General features: G+C 55.3%; 1 protein-coding gene across 4 annotated transcripts in view; it reads right to left on the bottom strand.

Moving 5' to 3' along the window:
* PCGF3 (polycomb group ring finger 3) overlaps positions 1–6,930 on the bottom strand; it is a 48,312-nt gene extending 41,382 nt beyond the window's left edge. For 2 of the 4 annotated variants that reach the window (XM_032491734.1, XM_032491731.1), the window contains exon 1: positions 6,729–6,926. The gene's annotated coding sequence lies outside the window, so the exon portion shown is untranslated. Of the gene's footprint in view, positions 1–6,728 lie in introns of all 4 variants that reach the window. The other 2 variants (XR_004324060.1, XM_032491743.1) reach the window with 2 other exon arrangements.
* Between the last annotated feature and the right edge of the window lie 10,966 nt (positions 6,931–17,896).

The following is a 17,896-nucleotide window of genomic DNA, read 5'->3' as shown; positions in this document are numbered from 1 at the left end:
CCCGGGGCTCAGAGCTGTAGTGGACCTGTGACCTGTTACCTCCACTTCCCAGGAGGCCCAGGACAGCTGCACCTGCTGTCCCGTCTGTCCTGTGGTGCTGGGTGCTAGGAGGGCGACCTGTCCCCAGGTTCACAGGTGACCGAGGGTTGCACCCAGGGGATTACACCAAACAGATGACAGGGGGGATGTGCGGGCACCTTGGTAGGGAGGGGCAAGTGTGTCTGCATTTGGCAGGATGTGAATTCTGGGGGCCAGAGAACGGTACACTAAGAGAATTACTACGGCAGGCAGAATTCTGAGATGGCCCCAAGATTGTGGGCCCTGGAGTACACATACCTCTGCCCTTACCAACCCAGGTACTGCGGTAAGGGGCTTTTGAAGATGTAATTAAAGACTCACATCAGCTGACCTTATGGTAGGGCGAGTATCCAGCGGCCTGACCAAATTCATGGTCACTCAAAGCAGAGTTTCCTCCAGCTGGTGGCAGAGGCAACATTCTCTCAACTGCTCGCAGTCCTGGGCAAAGGCCCTCGGGCGTCCCCAGCCAGTGGGTCCCAGGTGAAAGCTGCAGTTTGGCCCAAATGTGGATTTCAGGCTCCGAGGCCCCGAGCAGAGGTGTCGGCCTGCAGCCGGCTGGACTCCTGACCCGTGGAGCTGTGACTAGTAAGTGGGTGTCCTTTCAAGCCACCAAGTCAGTGTCAATTCGTTATCCAGCAACAGAAAACAAATACGGTAGTTTAGAGGCATGGAAGTTACTCGCAGGAGAATGGGCTAGGTTCCCAAACATGTAGAACACAGAGGGGCCACCACCTCTGAAAATATTCTCATTAGGCAGCTATTCTTCCAATTCTACAGATAAGAATCAGGTTAATAAACATGTAGAAGAAGCTGGAGCCCTGCAGTACAGATCGGATTGTGCCCCCAGAGATCACATGCTGAAGCCCTAACCCTCGTCTCCAAGTGCAAGGCCTCGGGGAGGGTCAGATTCACGAGGGTGGTTAGAGTCATGACAGGTCAGGGCCCTTACCGGTATACCGGGTGCTGCCCCACCGCCCCACCAGCAAGCACACAGCGTGGGCCCATCCGCCGGCCAGGAACCGAACCCACCAGCACCTTGATCTCGGACCCCAGCCCCCAGGACAGTGAGAAACAAACGCTGGCCCTGTAAACCACCCTGACTGGGGCGTGGTTGAGGCAGCCGGCCTGGGACAGCCCCCCTGGCCTCCTTGCCAGGTGGCCTTCAGTGAAAGGCGGGGAAACCAGTGGGCATCAGCAGCCCCACTCCAGGGCCCGGAAGGCAGTTACTCAGCAAAGGAAATGTTACTGCACAGCAGAAGCCACAGTTCCCTCCACAAGCATGAACCTTCTGTAAAGTCGGCTGAAAGTAGCAAAGCCGACAGAGGGGGCTGACCATGCACTGGGGGAAATGGTGGGATGGCCCACAGACGGCCTGGCAGATTCACAGAGCAAGTGTGACCCTCTGGGACAGAGGCCCGACCCCTGGGCCTGGTGCTGGGACCCCAGGCCTCTCCAGATAGGCTCGGCCAGCCCACAGGGCCCTGCCTGAGAGCCGGCAAAGAAGGGGGCCAAGCAGCACCGACCACGCCGTCCCACAAACCCAGAGCCCAACCAGCCTCCCTGTTTAGTCTACAGAGTAAACTGGAGACGACAGACTAGGGTGGGCGACGCACAGGTGAAGAGTCGGAAAATCCAGATGTGATAGGTGGCCTGAAAAGTCAATGCTGAGGCGGGGAAGGCGGGGCGAGATGCCACCAGCGCCACACGGGGAGCCGTCTGCACCAGGCTCAGGGAAGTGCCTGGGAGACGCTCTGGAGACAACGACGGGGGGGGGGGGGGGGGGTGCACCAGAAATCAGCCAGCATGTGGCCGGAGGGCCCTTCTCCGGGTGGAGCCTCCGATGACGGGGCCTGTGGGCTCCGCCTCACTTGGGGAGCACGCCAGGCCGTCTGCAGCTGCTTTCAGGTGAGCCCACAACAAACGGTGCATTTAGAAACAGATAAGCAAGTACGGCAAAACTCAGATGAGGCCTGGGTGGAGGGGGGCCAAGGGTGTTCCCTGTCCAGTCTGTCAGCTTTTCTCCACTGTCCTGCTTTCTCAATGAAAACTGGTAAAAAAGGAACGTGAAATCACTTGAAATGAAAAGAAAGCCCCGTCCCCATTGCCCCTCACTGCCCGGCTGTGCCTGGGCCCTGTGGGGTGATCAGGGTGCAGTCCTGGGGTGACCTAAGAACCAAAGGAGTTAGTACACACACCACCTTCAGATCAGGGCCTCAAAAGGCATCAAGCAAGGTCAGCTTTTAGTTACTCTTTGTCAGGCATCTATTATGGAGCAGGCCCTGCTGAGCCAGGAGATACAGCAGCTGGTGAGACCCCACAAGACCCACAGGGGACCCACAAGTTAGCAGGCTTCTCGGAGGTGGGTGGACAGCTCTCTACAGTTTGCTTATTTCTTGTTAAGCATCTAGCATTTGCTGTTAATGTAGTAAAGTCCAGCAAATATTGATGTATTTGCCAAAAAAAAAAAAACCCAGTTAATCTTTACTCTCTAAATTCACCTAAATATTAGACGTTCTCTTCAAAATAAAAATCAACCTACCAATGGTTTTTTTAAGGACCATATTTTCTAGTGAGTTTTAGTCCTTATGGGTGAGGGTTTTTCCTTAACTCAATAGACAATTCTAAAAGTGCACGTGAGCAATGCTCATGCCTTAACCCTCTCTTCAGACGTTAAGGGTTTCATTACTGTCATTCGGGCCCTCACTTAATTCAGTGCTGTAGGGAGAAACAAGCAGATTAGAAAAGAAAGTCTTTTTTTTTTCTTCTTTTTTAATGGAGGTACTGGGAACTGAACCGAAGACTTTCTGCATGCTGAGCATACACTTTACCACTAAGCTATACACACCCGTTAAGTCTTTCTATTTTTAAAGGCCTCAGTTTTTAAAACTCAATAAAAAACTACCAACTTGTAGACCGAAGAACAGTAGTTCCATTTTTGAAGCACAATGAATTGTGCAGCATTTCTGTGATAGAAATAGCAAGTATCAGAAGGGTAATAAGAAACCATCCCAAACCTCAACATTTCAATAATAAAAGAAAATTACATTTTTAACTTCAAAGTCAATTTTATTAACCAAATAAAGCTCCAAGGAAAATAACAAATCCTGCCATTTAATAGATTAAAGAATAATACTATAGACCAAAACAAACCTTATTTTATAATCCAAATCATAGAACCCAAATAAAGAATTCCAATCACTGGCAGAGGGCCCTGCCCTCACACCAGCAGGTGGAACCTGGCAGGTCCAGAAACCAGAGTGGCAGCAGGGGACACCTCCCCCAGCGTGGGGACGGGTCCTTGAGGGAGGCCTCCCATGTGGCCCCCTGCATCCCAGCCCGAGTGCACACAGTGCAATCAGGCACACAGAGAGCTGCGGGCTGAGCACTGAGGCCCTTGCACACAGCTTCCTGGAGTCACAGTCCCTACAAGAGTCAAATATCCCAAACGTATCAGGTTCTCACATCTAAAAAATGTCTTACAAAAGTCAGTTAATAATTTCTGGAGCAAAATAACTGACAGAAATAAAATGATGCTCCAGAAACAACTAAAATCGCTGCCCTTGAAGCTATCAAAGAATTCCACATCCCTGACACACACACCTACGATTTAATTTGTGGTTTGCTACAGGTGTTCTGAATTATAAGTTAATTCCTAAAAATCTTTCCTACGTGTAATTTACCTTCCATTACGTGTAGGCCCCAGTATCACAACAGTTTCAGTCACGATGGCGACATCAGAGAAGCCTCCTAACTAAAGAGGCAGCTGACCTGCTGCAACAGAGGCCTGAACACACTACTCTGTATACAGCTGTTAATTCGCCTGCAGGCACTACTCGGTCAGGCCCTTCTGATGGCCCAGCAGCCCCCGCCCCTCCCTGTACACTCACCCACGTGGAGGCCCTCCTCTCCGCGTGGGCCGGGCCTGGTGACTAGGTTCTAACAAACAGAATCCGGTAGGGTGGGATGTCACTGCCAAGATCAGGTCATGAGGCCTGTGGCCTCCTTGCTTGCTCTCCTGTTCTGAGCTGCCCCATGGACATCCTAGTCAGCAGCTGCATTAATGAGCCTGGGAGCAGATCCCCCCACATGTGAGCCTACAAACACGACCATAGCCCCCACTGGTCCCCTGACTGCAGCCTGATGAGACCCTGAAGCAGAGGTTCCAGCCAAGCTGTGCCCAGATTCCCAACCCACAGACACCATTAGATAATAACTGAAGTTGTTTTAAGGCACTAAGTTTTGGGGTAATTTGCTGGGCAGCAATACACAAATAACACAAGCTTCAAAACCCTTCAAAAATCCAAAAACAGGAAAATAAAGAATCTAACCAAATCTGAATGCCCAATTTTGCAGATCTTTTCCAAAACTTCACAAGGCAAATTAAGTCTTTTTTTTTAAAAAAAGTAAAGTGCAATGTTAAAAAAAAAAAATAGAAGAAGTAAGCATTGAGTAAGAAGGGCCTGAGTATGGTTACATTTGGCAAATAAAAGTTTCTATGCTGGACTATTTGGGGACTCCGTCCGGTTAAGATTAAGTCCTGTGAAATGTTACACTGAAAATTCAAAGCGGTTTTCTCCTAAGTAACCAAGAGTGAAGTCATGGCGCAAAATGAAACACTGAACTGACCAGTTCTAGCATCTCCCTTGGAGGTTTTAGATTTATGCCTCATCCCACTGCTCAACCTCTGGGTCAGTCTGCAAGCGAACGCAAGTCCACCTTTCCAAAAGTGCTCCTGCCTTTCTCTGGCTCGCTGGATGAGGGCGCGCTGACCCCAGGCCAGGCGGCCCGTGCCCTGGGTTTCCCACCCTCTCACACTCTCCGACACTGTCTTACTGGGCACATGCCGGAGCCCCTGCCCAGCCCAAGTGCAGCACTACTCCGTCCCCACTTCCAACTTAAAGGCAACATGGGCAAGTTCTAGGTGAGTCTGATTCAGAAGTTTCAGAGAAGCAAAGCCCCCACCCCAAGTCCTCTAACACTTTCCTTTCCTGGAGGAGAGAAGGGGCCTGATCCACTCCCCTGACACGCGTTGGGCCGACTGGCCCCAAAACACTTCCCACGGCCCACACTCCCAGCTCAGACCCCACCCCCTCCTGGGAATTCCTGGACACTGAAAACACCTCCAGACCTTGAGAACAGGGCTCGTTTGGTGACACCACCGGAGGGAGAGGAGGGAGGAGTGGCTGAAGGTGCCTGACACTGACCACAGGGCCAAAGGAGGGAAAGGACAGCAGCCCTGGAGCAGGGGCTGGAAGAATGGGGAAGGGGGCACAGGGCTGGACTGAGGCATGGAGCCAGTGTGGACCAGGAGCCCCCTCAAGTCCCCAGAGCTGGGAGGATAGGCCCCAACCCTGCCTCACGTCTACCTCACCTGCTGAAGGTCAGAGGTTTGCGGGGCTGGCCCAGGTGCTCAGGGGCCTCACAGAGAGGGCTGGTTAGCACCTGTGGGGCTCAGGTAATCGGAATCCCTGATGCTCCAGAGCCTTTATAGCAGACAGATCCAGCTGAGTGGGATGGGCAGATTCTGGGAACCTCGGGGTCCTGCCCCAGGGGCCCAAACCCTGGGGCCTAGCTTGGGTCCCAGAACTCCTTACAGTCTGCCCTGAGGTCTGGGTGCTTCTCAGAGACTCATTCAAGAGTCCTGGCCTCGCTGCGGACCTGTCTCCAAGTTCTGGCTCTCATCACTGTCCTGACCCTCCCTGAGAGCCAGCCTTCTTAAGGGTCCTGCCCCAGCTCCTAGGTGACCCACTAGGAGCATGTCATACGGCGAGAGCCTTCCACATGTCACAGTGCCAGGGTCCCAGCCTCTTGGAGGGGTTGTCCTGGGGTCCCAGAGGTACTCACAGGAATGTTCCAGGACCGTGGCCCTAATGGGGGTCAGCCCTGGGGTCCCAGTACTCTCCAGTGGGTTTATCCTGATCTCTCGATGGGCTGGTCCCAGGGTCTGGACATCCCCAGTGATCCATCCCAAGCTCCTGGCCCTTCTCAGCAACTCACCCCAGTGTGCCAGCTGTTCCGGGGTCCTGCCTGGTCCTGCAGTCTGACCCTCCTCCAGGACCTGTCTCAGGGTCCAGCCCTCTCTGATTCCTGCTGGTCCTTAGGGTTCCAGCCCTCCTTCGTGACCCACAGTGAGGTTGGACTCTACTCCATGACCCATTTCAGGGTTGGACTCTCCTAGGTGAGCTGCCTCAGGGACCGCAGTGCTTCCTGGTCCTTTTCTGGTGGGTCCCAAGATCCAGCCCTCCCCAGAAGCCCGACCAGGGGTCTGGTCCTCCCTGGTCCCTCCACGGTGAGGGTCTGGGGTCCGGTCCACCCTGGTGGCCCATCTAGGGGTTCGGTCCTTCCTGGTCCCTCCCCGGTGACCCGTCCAGGGGTCTGGTCCTCCTCGATAGCCAATTCTGGGGTCCTGTAGCTCCTAGTCCCTCCCGAAGCCCGTCCCGGGGTCGGGCCCACCCCGGGGTCCCGGCCCCTCGAGGGTCCGGCCCTGGCCTGGGCCTGCCGAGAGGAGCTGGGGCTCCGCAGGGAGGGCTGACGAGGACGCAGGGGCGCGGGCGGGGGTTCGGAGCCTTTCGGGCCCGGACACGGGCCGAGGCCGCGGCCTGTGGAGCGGGCGCCGCGGGCCAGCCCGGGCGGGGCGCGGACTCACTGACCTGCCGTCTCCGCTGCGGGCGAGCGGGGCGCACGCGGGGGCCGCGCCGGGAGGGGGAGGGGGCGCCGCTCCCTCCTGGTCCCCCCCAAGAGCAGGAGAAAAAAACCAGTCCGGAGTTTAAAACAAAGAGGCGGAAATGCCCGAGTGGAGCCGAGCGCAGAGTCGGGGGCGCCGCGCTTGGAGCATGCGCGTTGAGCGGCCCGGCTCCCACCCAGCAGCCGAGGCGGGGGCGGAGCCTAGAGGGGGCGGGGCAGAGTGGGAGGGGGAACAGGGCGTGGTCAGAGGTCGCAGGTGCGTCGGGGCTGGGCTCAGCCCCGGGACCTGGAGAGACGAGGGTCCTGGGGGCGGGACCTGGGGGGGGCGGTGTCAGAGAGTGTGAGTGAGGACAGGAGGGGCGTGGCCAGAGGGAGCCTCTGGGCCGGGCTCAGCAGAGAGACCCGCGAGGGGGCGGGGCCTGTCGGGGGCGGGGCGCTGTCGGCCAGGCCTGGGGGCGGGGCCGGGGCGGGGCTGGCGGACGCTGCGCCGGGCGGGGGCGCAGCTCACTTGCAGAACCTGGTACCCTGCTGGCTGCTGGGCTTAGAGCCCGGCTCGCGGGCCAGCGGTTTCCTTCGAGGGAGGAGGTTTCCTTCTTGCATTTCTGTCCTTCCTGAGAACTAGTACCGAGCGCCCTCAGTGCCCCAGGCGGGAGCGGGGACGCCGCGGACAGACAGGGGCCCTGCATCCCGGGCTTCCGGACATAAGGCAGCAAGGCTGACCCCAAAACTCGTTTCTGCAGGCCCCGCCCTGGAGCTGCAAGTAGTGACCGTGACGTCCACGCCTTCGTGGGGTCCTCACTTCAGGGGGAAGGGGGTGGAAATAGAGGAAGACGTAAATGTGGTGTCATGGGGGAAACAAGCCGGATAGGGGAGGCAGTGGGTGTTCGGAGATGGTTACAATAGAGTGAATGGGCACGGAAGGGACGCAGGAGCGAGCCCTGCAGATACCAGGGATTGGGGACAGTTCATAGGCAGGGAGTCCACCTAGCCCCTGGCCCCAAAGTTGGTGGGGCGGGGCGTGAAGGATGCTTTCTAGAGATCAGCCTGAAAGCTAGAGGGTAGAAAGAAGCTAGAGATGAGGTCAGATGGTGAGGTCCCTGGGTGGGCTGAGTGAAGGGCTGTGGCCATGGGACTGGCCTCTGGGTGCCCTGTGTCTGTGAGGCGGGACTGGAACAGGAAGCTGTGCACGTGGTGGTGCCATGGAGGGCAGAAATAATGGGGTCTGCTGGCGGCGCCGGCATGAAAGCAGGCAGGATGGGGCGGCTGCTGACCATCTGGGGAAGATGATGTCTCTAGAACCCCAGTGGGGCTGCTGTGAGGCTGCGGTGCAGGAGTGCAGTGGGCTTGCAGCATCTGGAGATGGTCAAGTGAGTGAATGAGGAATGGGGGACCAAGCCCCCTGCAGCCCTCCCAGAAGAGAAATTCTGGAGTCCAGGAGCAGCCAGGAAGAAAGATCCAGATGGAGCAGACCGGGGAGAAGGACCCCTAGGGATGAGAGATGTCTAGTCAACTGCTGGAGGGGTGAAGGAAGTGGGGCCCCTCAGGGGCCGTGGCAAGTGCAGTGTGGGTGCAGTGTTGGGGTGAAAACGGACTGCTCGAGGGAGGAGGCAAATGCAACTATAGACTGGAAGCCACAAACGGGACTCAGGATGCTGGGAGGAGAAGGCTGTTTTTTGTTTTGGCTGGAGCCCTGGCAGCCTCACTGCTGCTGGCTGGGCACAGGAGGAGATTGACCATGCTGACTGAGCCCAAGTCCCCATCTAGGACTGGGGAGCAGATCCAGGGGATGGCTGGCTGCCCTACACACTGGGGGAGGCCGACCCTGGTGCAGATCTCTCCTAGCTGCTTCTGTTTATGACCCAGATCAGAAGTGGAGGCCCAGGGGACAGCAGGCCAGGAACAGCCCTAGGCCTAGGGAAAAGTGACCCCAGAAGTCATCTGACATGCCTCTGACACCGTGGCCACCTGCCTGCACATGGGGGAGAGCCAGGAGCAAGTGTGTGAGGCCTAGCCACAGCTCCACATTTGTTTCAGGCCCAGGGTCTCTCACCAGGGGTGCAGACCAGACATCTGGGCCGGTGACAACACCCCATACCTTGACCTTGAAGCCTGGGCTCCAGCTGTGTCCAGATGCCCAGCCACATCTCTGCTGGGGTTATCTCTAGGGAGCTCAGGCTCTGATGTCAGAATGTCAACTTGTGACCTACCCCCAGCCTCATTGCAGAGATGCTGGACTCCATCCTGCCTGCCGAACAGAAGCACGGGGGTCCTTCCTCCCATGCCCAGGCCCACTGTCAGCAGATGCCTCAGAGTCTGCCACAGGTCCCCCACCCACCCCCACCCTGGGCCATCGACTCCCCACTTGGCGCACAGGCCGCAGACTGGTCTCCTGCTTCGTTCCTGGGGCCCTTGAATTTATTCTCAACATGTAATAGTGACTCTCATAACACATCAACCAGAGAATGTTCGTCCTCTGCCCCAAATCCTCCAGGGGCCTCACTCAGGGCAAAAGCACAAGAAGTGGGCACCGGGGCCCGAGGAAACCTGGGGTGATGGAAATGTGTGTTGTGTTGTTGGTGGTGATAAGCTCCTGGGTGTAGAAATGGGTCAGAACTCACTGAAGGGCACAGGTTACATTTGTGTGGCTATACCTCAATAGGAAAGGCCAGAAAGAAGGAACCAGAACCAGGACACAAGTAGTGAGAGGAGACTCCCACCCCACCGTGTCCATGCCGCCTCCTTCCCGGGAGCCAGTTGTCCTCACACCTCTGCCACCCAGCCATGCCCCAGGGGTGACATCCTCCACACCCAGCTGACCCCCTTCCCTGCCCTCAAGGGCCATCCTATCTGACTGAGGTTTCAGTGAGGCTGCCCATCCTACCCACAGGACAGGACAAAACAGGCCCTCTCTCGACCATGCACCTCACTTCTCTACTCGTCTGCAGCACGACTCCTCAGAAGAGCTGTCCACACTTGCCCTCTCCAGTTTCCCTCCCCGTGTCATCCCATCCCCCGGGGCTTCTGCCCTCCCCAAGTAAAGCACTCTGGTCCAGGTCTGTGTCATCTCTGCAACCCCCGTGCTGCTCTCTCCTCCCAGAAATGCTCCCTCTGCCCATCCCTCTGATTAACACCTTCTCAGCCCCCCAGCCATCCTCCCCTCCTCTCCTCGAGGTCTCTCCTGGCCAGCGACCTCACAATGCCGCATGGTTTTGAGCTCTGTCCTGATGCTGGTGACCCTCCAGTGTGTGTGCAGCGATGTGCCCCTCGCTGAACAGCAGACATAATTCCTGTCAGGTTCAGGACATGACCCCTCTCCTGTCTCCACATCTCAGCCAGTGGCAGCCCCATCTTTTCTGTTCCTGGAGCACAAACACTTGGACTCATTCCTGACTCCTCTCTTTCTCTGTTATCCCACATCCAGTTCACAGGGAAGTCCTGTTGGCTCTATTGTCAAGCATGCCTTCATCCAGGCGTGGCTCCAAGCCTCCACAGCTGCTGTCCTGGCCTGAGCCCACCTGTCTCATCTGGGCTGGAGCCACAGCCTCCACCCCCGCCCCCATTCTATCCTCAACAGAGCAGCCAATGAGCTGACACCGTAACACCTCAGTCAGAGTGCACCAGGCCTCTGCTTAGGGGCCCAGGGGCTGCTCCAAGTCCCTGAGGTCCTGTGCTGGGCCTGGGCCCTGCCTCAACTCTGGCTTGGCCTCCGCTCCCCTTCCTGCTCACTTTTTCCGGCTGTGCGGCCCTCCTCATGCTGAGCCCTCACACCTGAAGGCCGAGGCCGAGCTGCTCCCAGCCTGGGTGGCTCGTCCCTGCCACCCACACTCCTCCCACCCTCAGTCTCTGCTCACATATCTTCTGAGGCCTCTCCTGACCAATCTGGCAACAAAGCCTCGGCACTGGACAACTTACCTCGTTGGCAAGGCTCTCATCTCCTGTGTCACTGGTGGGATCTGAGGGGAGATTGACAGCATCCAGCAAAGTATGTGGGTATTTACCCTTTGGCCCAGCAATCCCCACAGAGGAGTTTATCCCAAAGACACACTGGCAAAAATGCATCTTTGCAACAAATTTATAACAGAAAAAACTGGAACAGTCCACATGCCAGCAAGTGCGGGTAATTCATAAGCTGTTGAACCTCTACACAGGGTCCATTGCAGCTGTAAAAGAGGGCCGGGACCTGGGCAGGCTGTCACCGGGCCTCCTCTAGCACCATGTCCGGGGCATATCGTTAAGACAGGCAAGAAGGATGAAGGGAGTTCAGCCTGCAACCGCTACCCAGTACGTGGAGGTCACTGTGTGCGCCACACAGTTGCCTGTGTCAGAAATCCGTGTGGATCCTGGGAAGTTGTGGCAGCAGCGGGGCTTACCTCTCCCTGAACCCCTCGTAGGACACAGAGAGGGGCAAGCGGCACAGAAGCAGTCAGCGGCCAGCACCAACTCCAGAGCCCTGGGATGAGCAGGAGGACACAGCCCCCTGTGCCTGCTGCCTGACGCCGGCATGTGTGTGGAGGCGCTGAGTTCGCCCTCCCACGGGAAGCACCTAAAACACTGGCCAGCGCTGGCAGCGCGGGCCGTGACTCCCAAGAGGAGAACAAGACAGCGTGTGCCCTACAGTGAGACTCCGGTGCAACGTGAGGAGGGAGAAGCTAGGGGCTGGGAGGCCGAGGCGCTGGAGCCAGCAGGGCCGGGGCGGGAGAGGAGGGCTGACCGCTGGGCAGAGGGTCTGAGTCCTGGCCGTGGCCTGCAGGGGGGTGTGCAGGGAGGGAGAGGCCCAGGGCTGGGACGAGCCCCCGGGAGGCCAAGGAGACACTCAGGAGACCACACGGGCAGGGCACCGGGCCTCAGCAGTGAGAGGATGGGAAGAACAGGCCCCGACCAGGCGGGGACAAAGCCCAGGGACTGGACAGGAGCGCCCTTGGCGAGGACACGGCACCACGCCTGGTCCAGCTGCACGTAGCGGGCGTGCAGAGGGGGACCTGCGACCCACGATGACAGAGGGGGTCAGTTACCGAGGCAGGCTCACCCCAACACGACGACGTTAAAACGGTTCAGGTAAGTGTTTCCCACATGTTCAAAGGGCCGGGAAGGTGACGGGCCCACCTGAACGTGAATCAGGATGTGGGCAAGAGCTCAGAGAGCAAAGGCACTGCTTGGAGCACCGTGGACAGGGGCCCGGCCAGCCCAGGGGGCCTCCATGGGCCTACACCGGCCACTGAGCATCAGAAGAGAGTGAGGGCAGCAGAAGGTTAAAACAAAATGTGACTGCACAGCGTCGCCGAGAGCAAACCAGCGTGGCTGTGCTGTGGAGCTCTGAGGAGCCAACTCGTAGTGTTTAAACCTGGCAAATGATGGAGAAAACCAACCATCTGCCTTCCCATATACACAGACTGCATCTCAGGGTAACCAAAGATGTGGTGAGGGGTCACTTTTCTTTGTGAATATTCCAGCTCATGAATGAAGAAGAAATATAGAATTACAATTCTGCCCTCTCACAGCCCCGATGGAAATGCCCACCCGTGTGCTAACATCACCAAAGGGAGTAGTCAGACATTTTGGGCCTTCTGAGGAAAGGGCAGCATCACCAAGAGGTCCAGCCTGACTCCAAGGGCAGCAGATCCGTATCTACGTGCCCACCTCTGCCTGTCCCAGGCGAGACCCTCTCTCTCCCAGGTCTTCCCCAGCAAGGGGAAGGAGGAGCCTTGTGACCCACACACGATGCGAGTGAGACGTGCTGCCTGGGTCAGCCCTGCCCCGTGGTGGGGAGGCAGCGGGTGCTGCTCCAGCCCCATTCCTGTGGGAGGTGCCCTTTCGTGTGCTTCTGTGTCTGGCATTTCCTCCTGCCTGTCTCTCCCTTCTTGCTCTTTCCTGCTTCCTAAGAGCGTCTCCCCAGTGCGGTGGCACTTCGTCCTTATCTCAGGCTCTGCCTCCCAGGAGACCCAGACGGAGGCTCCTGTCTCCGCTGCCTACAGGGCACACAGGTGTGGCGTGAGACCACTCTGGCTGTATCAGGAGCTGTGGCGTGAGAAACTGCTCCTTCCAGAAACAACTTGCAAGGGATTGAAGAGATACAGCAAGGGAAGCTACAGATGGAAAGGGAAGTGAGTGTTGACCAACGGCTTATTTGGGTCCTGATCAAACAAACTCAAACAAACTAAACTAGACACGCAGGCATCAGTTGGAGCGACTGGACGCTGTTGCAATATTTGATGTCAGCATGGTATCATGGTGTGTCTTTTTGAGTCCTTATCTTTCAGAGAGAGAGAGTGAAATATCTATGGATGGAAATGATACAGTGTCTGAGATTTTGTCAGGATACCTTGGGGGAGTAGGGTCAGGGAGGAGCCCAGAGAAAACAAGATTGGCCGTAGTCAATCCTTGCTGGAGTCGAGCGATGTGTCTGTGTGTATTTATTATGCAATTCTTGCTCCCTCTGTGTTTGTTTCAAATTTCCCATAATAAAAACTTTAAGAATTGCAAGCAAATGGGCTGCTGCCCGCTCTGTGCGTTTCCCACTTTTCCCGGGGCTCACCATCTTCAGGAGCGGACAGACCGTCTTCTTTCCTCTCTGTTGTCCGCATCTCCCCTCTGGAAACCAGGCTCCCTGGAAGGCAGGGGTGTGTTTTGTCCCTTCTCTTCAGAGCTGTACTCCCTGCCCCTGGAGCGGTGCCTGGCCTGGAGGAGTGGGTGCATCAGCCAAGGGGCATCTGTGTGCAGCAGGAAGGCAGGTCAACGGGCAGCTGTGGCCCGGGGCTGGCCTGGCCCGTGGGTGTGGCAGAAGAGGTGGGGGACACAGAGGCAACACTTGATGAGAGAGAAGCCGAGGTTGCAGATCTGAGGGCTAACCTGACCTGGCAGATCCAGACACTAACGCGAAGAGAATGCTGAGACCCCTGACCCAGGAAAGACAGGGAAGCCAGCCACCCTCTGGCTCCTGGCCTGCTGGGGAACGGCACTCAGACCAGCAGAAGATGCCACGTCAGCAATGGCTGAAGCCGGATCCTAATTTAATCATCACCAGTGAAATAATACTCATCCCTAACTTGTGCGGTTTTTCCAACTCAAGTCTAAAACTCTCAAGAATGTCCACAAGAAGGTTGTGTGTGTGTTGAGGTGACACATTCTAAGACCCCTGACCTACTCAGGGAGAGCCTAAAAATACCACGTAACTTTGGAAAAGGACATTCAAAAAAGACGTGCCTATCTCATACCATATACAAAATACTAGGTTTTCAACTTTCAGCATATGCACACGAACAGATACTCGTTTCCAGGGTACATCAGAAAACTTGGTAACTACTTTTTCTTATAGATACACAAAATATGCCACACAATAGCCATAAAAATGAGATACTAATTTCAGCCACATAGAGGAAAAAGACACTCACTTCACACTTTAAACAAATAAGTTGGACACTCACGTCTCTCACACACCCTTCATTCACTGTACATCAAAGAATTAGATGCCCACAGACAGAAAAGTTAGGTAACCATTTCACCCCATATATACGCAGAAGACAAAACTCTCTTACACCACACAGCCTTACATAACATGCTGCGAACACACACTAGAGGCCCACCTCCCACCAGACACAGATACAAAATAGATGAATGTCAGCCATGAGCCATGCACCACGTTACACCCACCTCTCTCTCTCTCTCTCTCTCACACACACACACACACACACAGTTGCCTGACTCATACGCACAGACACACACAGCAGTGAGAAGACCAGCTTCCACTCCAACAGGCTGAGGAGTTCTGAGACATGTGGATGGGACCAGAGTCCTCAGTGGGAAGGGGCTAGCAAGCCGGGACACAGATACATGTTTCCATGATTTAGGGTGTACGTGACCCCCCGTGCTGACCTGCCTGGGACGCGGCTGGAAAGAGACAGAGGAGCTGATGGGGTGCAGCCCTGGTGTGGACACAGGCCGCAGCAACCAGAGCTTTCCCTCGTTTAAGCAAACAGTCTTACGTCCAGTGCAGATTTGTCAAGTGTTTTCAATGGACCGAGTCCCTGACTGGCCTCCCATGTGGGTAAGGACGAAGTCCCACTGTCCTCTCGGAGGTAGCCTGAGAGTCCAGATCCTGATCTGCTTGCTCAGTTCCTGGCCGCGGGTGGTGCGGGCGAGCGTGGGCTTCCGGCAGTGGGGACATGAGTGTGATGAGCACAGGCCCAGACGCTGGGAGGGAAGGGTGTGCTTCCACATCAGACAGGTCCGGACGGCTCCCGCCCCGGATGTGCGCTTTGGGGTAGCAGGCCACCCCTAGGAGAACCTGCCAGGCAGGCCGTGGGCCCTGGAGACGTGGGGCTGCCCTGAAGGTCACCCACCCCACACACTGCCATTCTCAGCCACTGCCATGGGCCAGTCCCATCCTGCTCCAGGGATTCAGGTGTGAACAGACGGGTTCCTGCCCTCACATAGCTGACATTCTCCTGAGAGGAGAAGATAAAAACCAAGTCAAACCAAACAAACAGGACGGGGCACCTCCTTCAATAAGGTTAGCTTTCTCCCTCGATGTTATCCTCAGCAAAGAGGAGCTGCCTTTGCTTCAGTCTTGGCAAAGAGACCCCTCCCAGTTGCTTGGTTCCAAGCAGGCCACTGTTTAAGGAAGACACGTTCACCTGCATAAGCCTGTTAATGGTAGTTTGAGACGCTGAGAGGAGCCTACATTTCTTTAAAAGAAAAGGAGAAAAAGACATCGAAACACAGGTTTAGGCATAATTATGTGTGTTGAATATTATTGTAAACAAGCCTTACAGATAATTTTCAAAAGCAAGACACAAGGTGGTTTTTGTGTGGTGATCACTACAGGATGTACGTCTTCAAGACGCGATGTCCCGAGGCGTGCAGATGGATCCTCAGGGCCTGCGGGCGCTCTTACGCTGTTAGATGCAAACCTGAACAGTGTGGATGCTTCTGTGGAAGGTGCTCGTCCACAATTTAAACAAAACCTTTTCATTAAATGTGAGAGTAGAAAAAGTCATTATTTCCAAATAGTGTGTAAGTTTTATTTGTTTTTTTAGTGTGTAAGTTTTAAAAATTAAACTTCTTATTTTGAAAGTATTAGAGGTGCAAACACAGTTGTAAGAAGTAACAGCACGATTTCTTGTACATTTTTCCCAGTTTCCCCTAAAATAACATCTTGCAAAACACAGATGTGGACGCAATCTGGGATCCATGCAGATTCCCCAGTTTCCCTGTCACTCACGTGTGTGTGTACGTGACACGAGTGTATCGAACGTCTAGGTGGTGTATCCTTGAGTGTATACACACTCAAGATGCAGAGCACATCCATCACTGGGGTCCCTCCTGTTCCCCAGTCCCCAAAACTGCTCATTTGTTCCCCACTTCTAAAATTTTATCTTTTCAAAAATGTTGTACAATGGAATCATACTGTAGCTAAACTTTGCAGTGCGGCTTTCCCTGGCGGGGCGTAACTACCCTGAGATTCACCTGGCTGCTGCGCGTTTGAACCGTCTGCTTTGCTCCATGGCGGATGCCCCCCACTCCGCTAGCTTCACCACTCACCCCTGGAAAGACATCTGAGTTCTTCCCAGTTTTGGGGCTGTCCCACATAAGGCTGTTACGAACATTTGGGTACAGTTTTTGTGTGAACACATATTTTTGTTTCTCTGGGGTAAACGCCAAAGAAGGCGACTGCTTGGTCCTAGGATAATGGCATGCAAGTCTGATAAGAAAATGCCAATCTGTTTCCCATAGTGGCTGTAACGTTTCTCAACTTTACAGCAGTGCGTGAGCGACCCAGCAAATGCCAGCCAGCACTCGATGTCACTGAGTTTCACTTCAGCCAGTCTGAAAGGTGTGCAGGCATACTCACTGTGGTTTAATTTGCATTTTCCCAATGGCTGATGATGTAACCTGCCATTCGTATATTCTCTTCATTGAAATATTCTTTGGTGTCCTTTGGCCATTCTGTAACTGGACTTTTTTATTTTTTGAGTTGAGTTTTGGGGGTTCTTTATCTATTCTAGATGTCGGGTCTTTGTGGGCTGTGTGGTTCGCAGACACTTTCTCCCAGTCCACGTCTACAGAAGCCCACCGATGGCATTGTGTGAAACCTGTAGCTCAACCTGGAAGACCTGACGTCTTTACTATGCTGAGCCTTCTGTTCCAAGAACGTGGTCTACCTCTTAGGTCTTTGTTGATTTCTTCCATTAGTGTTGCATCATTTTTAGCATCCAAGTCCTGTGGACATTTTGCACGGTTTACACCCGAGTATTTAATTTTCTTTGAAGTAACTGTAAATTGTATATGTCTTTAATTTTGGTTTCCACATGCTCAAGGCTGGTGAGTAGAAATGTAATCAGCTGCTGATCTCACATCCAGCAGCCTTGCTGAGCTGCCTACTCCACAGACGAGCCCTCTGGATGTCGCGTGGGGGTGGGGGAGCCCCAAGTAGAGCAGGAGGGCTGGAGAAGGGGAGGAGCACTAGTGCAAGGCCAGCGTTGTGTCCATTTATGTCAGCCCCACGTTAGTGACCTCAGGAGGAGAAGTACTGGGGAGGAGTGGAGAGATGTCCGAGGAGGACCTCTGGGTGGGGAGGAGGACCTCTGGGTGGGGAGGAATGCACAGGAGACTGCCTGCCCACAGGGGAGCTCTTGTGGAAGAGAAACAGGTTGATACCTCCACCCTCCCTGCCTTCCAGCCCACAGGTCTCTCCATCTGAAACAAACAGAAACCCAGCTGTTTTCTCATCTGTGAACTGCAGATAATAACCAAAATGGGGAGGCCGCCTGCCCCTCCCTGGCCCAAGGACCAGGGCTCCGGAACAGCCCTTTCCCTGGGTAAGAGGATAGGCTGGCCTCCCCCTTCTTCCTCTGCCTGCCCACCACCCCCAACCCCCATCTGTCCTGCTTCTCCACAGGGCTGAGTCTGATGACTAGCATGGATTCGAGGCTCTGCAGCCTGACCCCAGCCCCCTGTTCCAGGCTGGCCTCCTGCTGCTCCTGCAGGAATTGGGGTGGGGATGGCAGAGGGAACCTTTCCCCCACCCCCTTCAGGAAAGGCCTTCTGCTAGACAGTGACTTCAGGGCGCCCTCTCCTGCAACCACCTGGTGGGCAGCAGGGGCCACCACCCGGCTTGGCCCCTGAGAGGGGACTTTGT

This window comes from Camelus ferus, chromosome 2 (assembly GCF_009834535.1).
Source record: "Camelus ferus isolate YT-003-E chromosome 2, BCGSAC_Cfer_1.0, whole genome shotgun sequence".
NCBI lineage: Eukaryota > Metazoa > Chordata > Mammalia > Artiodactyla > Camelidae > Camelus > Camelus ferus.
This window is presented reverse-complemented; position numbering and strand designations above follow the sequence as displayed.